The 9,211-nt window shown below is 40.9% G+C and overlaps 1 pseudogene; it reads right to left on the bottom strand.

Moving 5' to 3' along the window:
• Positions 1 to 1,614: 1,614 nt before the first annotated feature.
• LOC138169069 (RNA-binding motif protein, X-linked 2 pseudogene) lies at positions 1,615 to 4,534 on the bottom strand (annotated as a pseudogene).
• Between the last annotated feature and the right edge of the window lie 4,677 nt (positions 4,535 to 9,211).

Raw genomic sequence — 9,211 nt, 5'->3', positions numbered from 1 at the left:
GAAAAAGCCATGACCTAACACTAAGTCAGTCTCCCCACTGCCTCATAGTAGTTTGGGTGACAGGGACAATGATGTAGGGAGAGAGACTTCAGGGCTTCCCATCCCAGGCCACCATGTGGCCTACTTTTGGGCTCTTTGCATTTTGTTCTATTTGGTTTGAGACAAAAGAGATTGAAGATATCTATGTGGACTTTGAGAGATATAGAGAATCCTGCATTCTCCACTCAAATTAAACAACCAGTATCCTTTCCCCCACTTTAGGGACTTTGCTCAGGCACTTTCTCTGCCTTCGTACTTTCTGTAACAGAACATTAAAGACACACACAAACACAACATGTTACATCGAGACATCAACTCTCAACTCTTCCATATTCCAACTCATCAGTGATGATCTCTGCTATAAATTCTTCCCTTTCTCGTATACCAGGAGACTGATTCCTTACAAAATAGTTCATAAGAACACAAAGATGTTCTTGGCTAAATACTGTTCACTTTCTTCTTGATGATGCAGGAACTTGTTCTAGGTCTAGGAGAAAGGGGAAGAACAGTTTTGGAGAGTGCCAGGAGCATCATTTCCTCCCCTTGCTAGATCAAATTAGGAATGAAAGACTTAGAGACATTGTCAAATCAGTCTTTCTGGAGCAGTGGACAAAACTGAGTCATTTTTAATTCTCCCTCCCTTGGTTTCCCTAACATGTTTTTCTCTCTACCTTGGCCTATTCCTTCTATCATTTCTTCCTCCTCTTCTTCTTTCACTACGAATACTCCAGAAAGTCTGACCTTAGATCTTTACAGTGTCACTTGCCTCTATTTGTTTTTTTCTATGCCCACTCTTTCTAGGCAAATTCAGTTTTTGATTCTTTCTGGCTTTCCTACTTGAGACACCTCCTAAATAGATACCTGGCTCCACACCCATCCTATCCCCCCATTTGACATTGGTAAAGAATTTAAAGATATAATCCCTCCTTCTGTCTCTTCTCTTCTCCCCTCACTTCCCAAATCACCCAAGTTTCATTCCCTCCACATTTCCAACAGAGAGAGGCAAGAAGAGATAGTGCATCCAGAGCCAAAGGGGCTTTGAACCTGGAGGCAAGTCAGCTAAGTACTGGCTTCAGTTTCCTCATCTGTAAAAAGGAGTGAGAATAGCTGACCTACAAAGTTGTTTGCATTTTCCCACCCATTGTGATCTTCTGTTCTCTAACCAATTGTTCAAGGTCCTAAACATTTTTTATTTCTATTTTTCCCTCTGATTCTAGAATATCGTGGCAGTTTTCCTTGATGATTTCTTGAAAAATGATGTCTAGGTTCAACTAATTTTGGGGGTGGGGGCCATGGAGGGTTGGGTGATTTGCCCAGAATCACACATCTAGTAAATGTGAGGTGCCCATGGCTCGATTTGAACTCTGGTCCTCCTGACTCCAGGGACAGTGCTCTGCCCACTGTACCACCTAGCTGCTGCCTCCTTCTTTCTTTTTAACTTAGTAGCAGAGACTTTATTTATTGAAACAATAATGACAACTTAGATCAGGTGAGGTTGTTTTTTTTTTTTTAAATGAATCTTTACTTCTAGGTTGACAGAAGTTGTGCACAGATTCAACTGGACCTCTGTGGGCATCAATCAGGAGACCCTTGATCCCTGAAATGACCCTCTTTCCCAAAGCTATGGGACTTGTGTTGGTGTCTCTTCTTAGATCTGCCTTTAGAATGTTCTTCACTGCAGCACCAGCTTTAGCTTCTGTCCAGAAGCTTGGATTATCCTTCCCTAAATCTCTCCTTGAGGTCTCTGCTTTCTCAAACTGACTTCAGGGGAGCACAGGTGGGCCACTTAAGCATTTACGACCTTCTTGCCACTCTAGATGTGAACCCTTCACAAGGCCTACATCAGATTTCCCCAAACCAACTCCTTCCTTCTCCTTTCTGGTCTTGTATCGGGATGCTATGGAGGATGATGCAGGCATTTCCTCCTTATCCATACTCATTCTAAATCTCTGTCTTTTTTCTTCCTTTTTTCTTTCTTTTTTGTGCTTTTTCACAGGCCTCTCATCTTCGAAGGACTCAGATGAATGAGGACGTGCGACTTTAACCCCACAGCCCTCCTCCCGGAGCATTCTGGTTGCCTCTTCCAGATTCCTAGAATCCTTGGGGGGGGAGGGGGGGGGGGCTATAATTAGCCATGTGGTCCACTCAGATAGTTCTTTCTCCTATCTTGATCCCATTGAAATTGTCAACGGCCAAAATTGTGCTTCTCTGATCCTCATAGCAAAGAAAACAGAATCCTTTGGACTTCCCAGTCTTCTTATCGCGTACGAATGTTCACAATTTCGCCATATTGAGAAAACACACAGATGATATCCCCTTCTGTTAGTTCATGTGGGAGCCCTCCCAGAAAGATCCAAGCGCTATCTTTGTACTCGGCGTGCCAGGACACCTTCTCGGCCACCCGGAGCTCCACCTCCCGCTTGTTCAACTCATTGACGAGCTTAACCTTGGTTCTTAAGGTACTGCCTGATCGTCGTCTTTCTGGGTTGCCTAGACCAGGAGCCTGCAGCACAGAAAGCAAGTGTGCATTCCCTCCATTTATATAAGAAAAAAGTATGTCCTACTGTGGGGTGGGGCCTGGTATTCTAAATATTCAGGAGAAAGTAGGTGTGAACTCGGATTTCTATTGTAATCTCCCCTTCCTCCAATCAATAACCAAAACAACAATTTGCTAGAAGGAAAGTTGACTTTGGCCAAAAGAACCTAAAAAAGTCCTGGTAATAAGGAAGGTTATAAGAGGCTAAAATTATGAAGAGCAGAGAAAGTGAATTTCTTCCTCTGGGAATCCCCTAGATCACCGAATTCACAAATCCAGGCCCATCCCTACAATTCTGAAGCCTTGTTTTACAAGGCTGGAAGGTGAATGAAGAGGGCTGCTTTGGGGAAAAAGACAGTTCTTCATTCAGCTTCAATGACATCAGAAGCTGAAGGCCCCCAAACAACAAGGAACTCTCCCTCCTGGAATTCCTCTTTATCTTTGCCTTTCCCATCCAAGAGAATGTGAACAACTTTAGTTTTGTTCCCAGTTCCACAGAATATGCAATACCTAAGTGACTGGGGGGTAGGGGTGTAAATATTTGTTTTTTATTTAAAACTTAAATACAAAATGAGAAAAGAAAAAAAAATTGCCATGTACTCAGCAGACCGAAAGAGAGGATTCAATATCACAAATAAATTTCTATTTCAAGAAAATCTACATAATATTACACATTGTTTTCAAAGCTTCCCAATTTTCTTTGTTTCCTTTTTGGTTTTCTTTTGCCCTCTGCTATGCACTTTTTACATTATTTCCCCTCCCCCTCCCACACTAAAGACAACTTGGGCCTGAGACACCATTGTGCCTCAAATGGAAATTGGTGGCATGAATACCGTGGAGAAACTTCTTTATGTTTGAACAGATGTTCCCCTAGGGACAGAGGTGTTATAGGAGAGAGTGTGCCCCTAGGTGTTAGGGGGAAATGCTTGCGCTTCTGGTTTTGATCTATCTTCAATGTAAATATCTCTTTGTTAAAAGCTAATTGATCTTAATTGGAAGTGGGGTGCTAATCACTGGCTGCTGATAGCAGAAGAAAATTTACCAGAATAGGGACTTTAGCAGATATCATAAGAGAAGCAACAGCACAACTGAGGCATACCCCTAGAACTCAGTGAAAGGAAGGAAACAAGCATTTATTAAGTGCCTACAACATACTAAGATGGACAGCTAGGTGATGAAGTAGATAGAGTACCAGGTCTGAAGATTCATCTTCCTGAGTTCAGGAAGCCTCAGACACTTCCTAGCTGTGAGTGATGCTGGGCAGGTCATTTTACCATGTTAGCCTCAGTTTCCTCATCTGTAAAATGAGCTGGAGAAGAAAATAGCCAACAATTCCAATATCTTTGCCAAGAAAAAACCCAAATGGGATCACAAAGAGTCAGGCAGCACTGAAATGACTGAAAAACAATGTGCTAGGCACTGTAAAAAGCATTTGCATATTAATTTTACACTTAACAAATACATTTGATCCTCATAACAGCTCTGTGAAGTAGATGCTATTGTTATTCCCGTTTTACAGATGAGGAAACTGAGGCAAGCAGAAATTAGGTGATTTGTTCAAGGACACAGAGCTAGTAATTGAGGATGGATTTGAACTCATCTGACTCAAAACCCAGTGATCTATCTGATAGGGTCACTTAGATGCTTCTAAATGTAGATGACATGTAGCTGGTCTCACTCTGGAAGAATGAGGTCAGAGGGTTGCTACACTAAAAAAATCTCCTAATCACCACCTTCATCATCTCTTCTTGTCCTTCATATCTGTCCACTCACATAGCTAACATCCTTGTTCATGCTGCCTCCCCTACTCAGGCTGCCCAAAACAGACCTGATCATCTTGTCCCTTACACCTGCCGCCTTTCTGAAATTTTCCGCTTCTTTTGGGGACAATATACTTTCCTCTAGGGCATTGGTCTCCTTCACCTTACTGCAGCTGATCAGATGACAGATTTTGTCCATTCCAACACCATGCCATCTCTTTGATCTGTCCCCATCAACCTACTGCTGTCACTGAGACCCTTGTCACTTCCCAACTGGACTATGGCAATAGCTTTCTAATTGGATCTCACTTTCAGTCTCCTGTTCTGTAATCTTTATTTCATCCAGCTATCAAAATAATCTCCTTTAGGGGACTTAAAGACCTTCAGTAACTGCTAGTGTCTCAAGGACTGGAGTAATTAACCTTTTTTGTTCATCGTGGACCTCTTTGGCAGTCTGATGTAGTCTATGGATCCCTTCTCACAACTATGCTTTTAGATGCATTAAATAAAACTGTCTATCAGAAATCACAACTTTGTGAAACATATGTAAAACTGGACATATTACAAGAGAAATGAAGATGCATATGGAACACCTATATGGGGACAAAGGTGTCACAATCCAAACAGAAGCTTGCATATTTATGAAGGTAACAAAATACATAGAATTACAACAGAAACCAATTATTTTGAAATAGAGTCATTAAAAGACTTTTTTTTTAAAAGAACACACATTTGTGGTTAAGAAGCCCCACCCTCAGACTATGTACAAACTTCTTTGCCACTCCACCATCTCATCCCCTCCCCCTGCCTTTTCACTCTTACAACACAATCCTCCTTTTCACATATTTCTTTCCAGCCCACTCTTATATGAATTTTATACTACTTCCTGCCTCCATTGCAAAAGTTTCTTCTCATTCCTGGAAAACCCTCCCTCCTCACATCTGCCTCCCAGATGCCTTCCCTTGTGGATGAGCTGCAACTCTGCTTTCTCCTCAGCTGTCAGTTGCATTATTTTGGTTGGTCAGTCATTTCAGTCCTGCCTGACTCTATGAACCTATTCAGGGTTTTCTTTTTTTTTGCTTTTTTTTTTTTTGGAGGGCAATTGGGGTTAAGCAACTTGCCCAAGTTCACATGGCTACTTTTTATGTTAAGTGTCTGAGGCCAGATCCAAACTCAGGTCCTCCTGACTCCAAGGCCAGTTCTCTACTCACTGTGCCACCTAGCCACCCTCGGGTTTTTCTTGTCAGAGATTTGAAGTGGTTTGCCATTTCCTCCTCCAGCTCATTTTACAGATAAGGAAACTGAGGCAAACAGGATTAAGTGGCTTGCCTAGGGTCACACAAGTAAGTGTCTGGACAAAATGTGAACTCAGTTCTTCCTGACTCCAGGCCTGGCACATTTTTTTTACTATGCCAGCTAGCTGCCTCAGTTACTTTATACCTTATACCATTAGGTAGGTACCCAATTAGTGGCAATACTGAAACCCACTTGGGAGTTGGTTACATTATTTGAATTCCCCTTGCATATTTCCACTGGGCTGGAACTAATTTCCATATTTTGCATATAATTATAGCATTGAATAGTGAAAATTGAAATAATTTAACCACTTTATGGGATTTATTATATACAATGCTTGGAACTTGGCTACTTGTACTTAACAGGATCATAGGCACATAGACTTTGGCTTGGAAGGGACCTCAGAGGTCATCAAATACAACATCCTGATTTTACAGATGAGGTCATGGTCCAGAGAGGTCAGATGACTTTTCCCCAGCTATTCACATTGTAGGAAGAAGAGACCAGATTGGAACACTGGTCCTGTGATTCTGAATCCAATACTCTTTTGAAGTCATAGCTTTCCAGTACAATGTAAACCCCTTCAGGAAAAAAAAAAAGTATTCTGATTTTTGTCTTTATATTTCTAGATCTAGATAGTGCCTTATCTAAAGTTATGGAAACTGAGTCTGAGATTGACTTACCTAAGGTCACAAAGCTGGTGAGTGTCTGAGGTCAAATTTGAACTCAAATTTAAAATTCCTGATTCCAGGTTCAGTGCATTATCCACTATGCCACCTAGTTGCCCAGAGCCAATATCTTGGGCAGTCAATGACCCCAGTCTTGGAGAGGATGCAAGGTCTTGACAAAGAGGGACTGGACAATTCCATGTGGGAAGGAAACCAAGGCAACTCACTAACAGTGAGTTTAAAGTATGTGCATATCACTGTTATGAGATATATAGGTGAAGAATTGTATAATCCCTTCCCTCATTGAGCTTATACTCTAAAAAGAGAAATACATTAATAAAATGATATGAGACAGAATGTGATGTTGACAAAAGAGGGATGTAAAATGCTTTAAGGAAATTTGAAATGGCAGATAATATATTCAAGGTGGGAGAAATGAATGAAATAGATGGTAAGCTTTGAAGGGAGCCAAGGATTTTAACTGGCAAATTATAACAAAAAGCATTTATGAAGCACCTACTATATAGCAGGTACTCTGCCAAGGTCTAGGGAATACAAAAACAGCTCGAAATAATCCTTGCCTTCAAGGAGCTTCCAATCTAATGGAGGAGACAACATGCAAGCAATGATATATGTAAAGGAATTACACAGGGAAAATTGAAGATGATTTCAAGAGAGAAGACAATAACATTAAGGAGGAAGAGGAAAGACAGAATGGGGAAGAGGGTGGAGAAAGTTCATGAAAGCACACAGATGATAGAGGGTGCTCTATCTTGGATCAGGTGATAATCCAGCTCCGTTGGTATGTAGAGTGGTCGGGATGGTCCAGCGTCAGACCAAAGAGCTTCTGTGCCAATAAGATCCAGACTCAGAGAAGTACACCTGTGACAGAACACTCCATCAGCAAGTTTAGGAACCAGATGTTGTTATTCAGTTCTGTCCAATCCTTCATGACCCCATTTGGGATTTTCTTGGCAAAGTTACTGAAGTGGTTCGTCATTTCCTTCTACAGCTCATTTCACAAATAAGTAACTGAGGCAAACAGGGTTAAGAGACTTGTCCAAGTCACACAGCCAATTAGTCTCTGAGGTTAGATTTGAAATCAGGAAGATAAATGTTCCTAATCCCAAGCCCAGTACTGTATCCACTGCATCACCATCAGGTACTGAGAGGCAGTAACCATCAGGAAGGAAGCCCTCCTGCCAGTTGCTTGACATTCCTTTGTTCCGCATGTTATTGGTGATGTTCTGCAATATGTACTGCAGAACTGACTGATGGTCTACCTGCAGCCCTAAGAATCTCTGAGACTGGTCCTAGGGAGGATGGCCTGCACTGAGATATTGTTACCGAATGGCCACTTTGTGGCCAAAGGACTATGGTCTTCACCATATTCAAATTTCAGCTCAAGATATCACCTAGGGTTATCATAAGCAAATTAGGGGAGTATGGGAAATTTTACCGGTCATATCTAGGAAAAAAAAGAAGAGTTTAGAACCAAACAAGAGAGAGAGAGGATCATGGGAAATAACATAGATAATTTTGATTACATGACATTAAAAAGGGTTTGTTTGCACAAATAAAACCAATGCAGTCAAAGTCAAAAGAAAAGTAGGAAACTTGGAGGGGGGATTTTTAGAGCAAGTTTCTCTGATTAAAGATCTCATTTCACAAATGTACAGAGAACTAAGCCAAATTTGTAAAAATAAGAGCCATCCAATCCCCAATTGATAAATGGTCAAAGGATATGAACAGGAATTTTTAAGAAGAAGAAATCAAAGTTATCTGTAGTCATATACTCGTGCTCTAAACAACTATGGATTAGAGAGTTGCAAATTAAATCAACTCTGTTATTCTAGCTCATTCGTATCAGATTGGCTAACATGAAAGCAAAGGAAAATGACAAATGCTAGAAGGAATAGGGGGGAATAGGGACACTAATGGTGAAGTTGTGAACTGGTCCAAGCATTCTGGAGAATAATTTGGAACTATGCCTCAAAAGCTGACAAACTGTACATACCCTTTGATGTAGTAATACTACCACCACTAGGTCTATATCCCAAACAGATCAAAGGAAAAAGGAAACACTATCCTCTCCTCAATCCCTCCTTCTGATTAATGTATTTCCTTTCCTTTAATCTAGGTTGCACAATAAATCAGACCTAGGAGGCTAAACCTGAAGTGGAGAGGAGAGTGCTTACACTTCCTGATCTTAAATTCTGAAAGGCTTAGGTTCAACTCTCTCCTGAACTGAGAACCTATCAATAACTACCCTCATATCAATAGTCCCACCCCCACAATCTCAACCAGGAGTGCTGGGAATTTCAGAAAGGGGCCTCCTTTTGGCCTTGAAGGGAAAGCTAACTACATCCAGGATTTTCTCTCAGGGCTTCCCCTGGCCCAATTCATCTGAAACAATTGACTTGGTAAGTACTTGGAGTTCCACCATCCTCAGAGCCTGCCCAGAGTCCCATATAGGACAGTTAAATGTCCTTGAAGTTCAGGCTTAAGGGTCAAAAGGAGAGGTGTATCTTATATCAGTCCCACATTTTCTAAAATTTCCATTCTAACTAGAACATGGACTATTAATTTTGCTTAGCTGTTAAATGGGGACAATAATGCTTCCTCACTTATCTCCATACTATTCAGTTGAAACAACGAATTTGGTTAAACACTGTAAATGTCAGACATAATATTTTGCTGCTTATTATCAGCTAATTTGCTTCTCCTGTAATTAGTCTAAGACAGTGAAAAATGCCTGATAATATGAAGAAAGGTGATTTTAAAATGTGAAGGTTATTCTATACAGAAGGGAGAAGACTCTTCATTACAAAGACATAGACCTTAGTTTGTATATTAGTGTGTTAGGAAAGGGGAGAGAGGAGTAAGTGTAGTCTACTAAATAATGTATATGT

This window comes from Petaurus breviceps, unplaced genomic scaffold, assembly GCF_028583685.1.
Source record: "Petaurus breviceps papuanus isolate PSGF00001 unplaced genomic scaffold, PetGlider_PUasm1.0 126, whole genome shotgun sequence".
Taxonomy (NCBI): Eukaryota; Metazoa; Chordata; class Mammalia; order Diprotodontia; family Petauridae; genus Petaurus; species Petaurus breviceps.
Note: the sequence above shows the minus strand (reverse complement) of the source record. Positions and strands in the feature narration are given on the sequence as shown.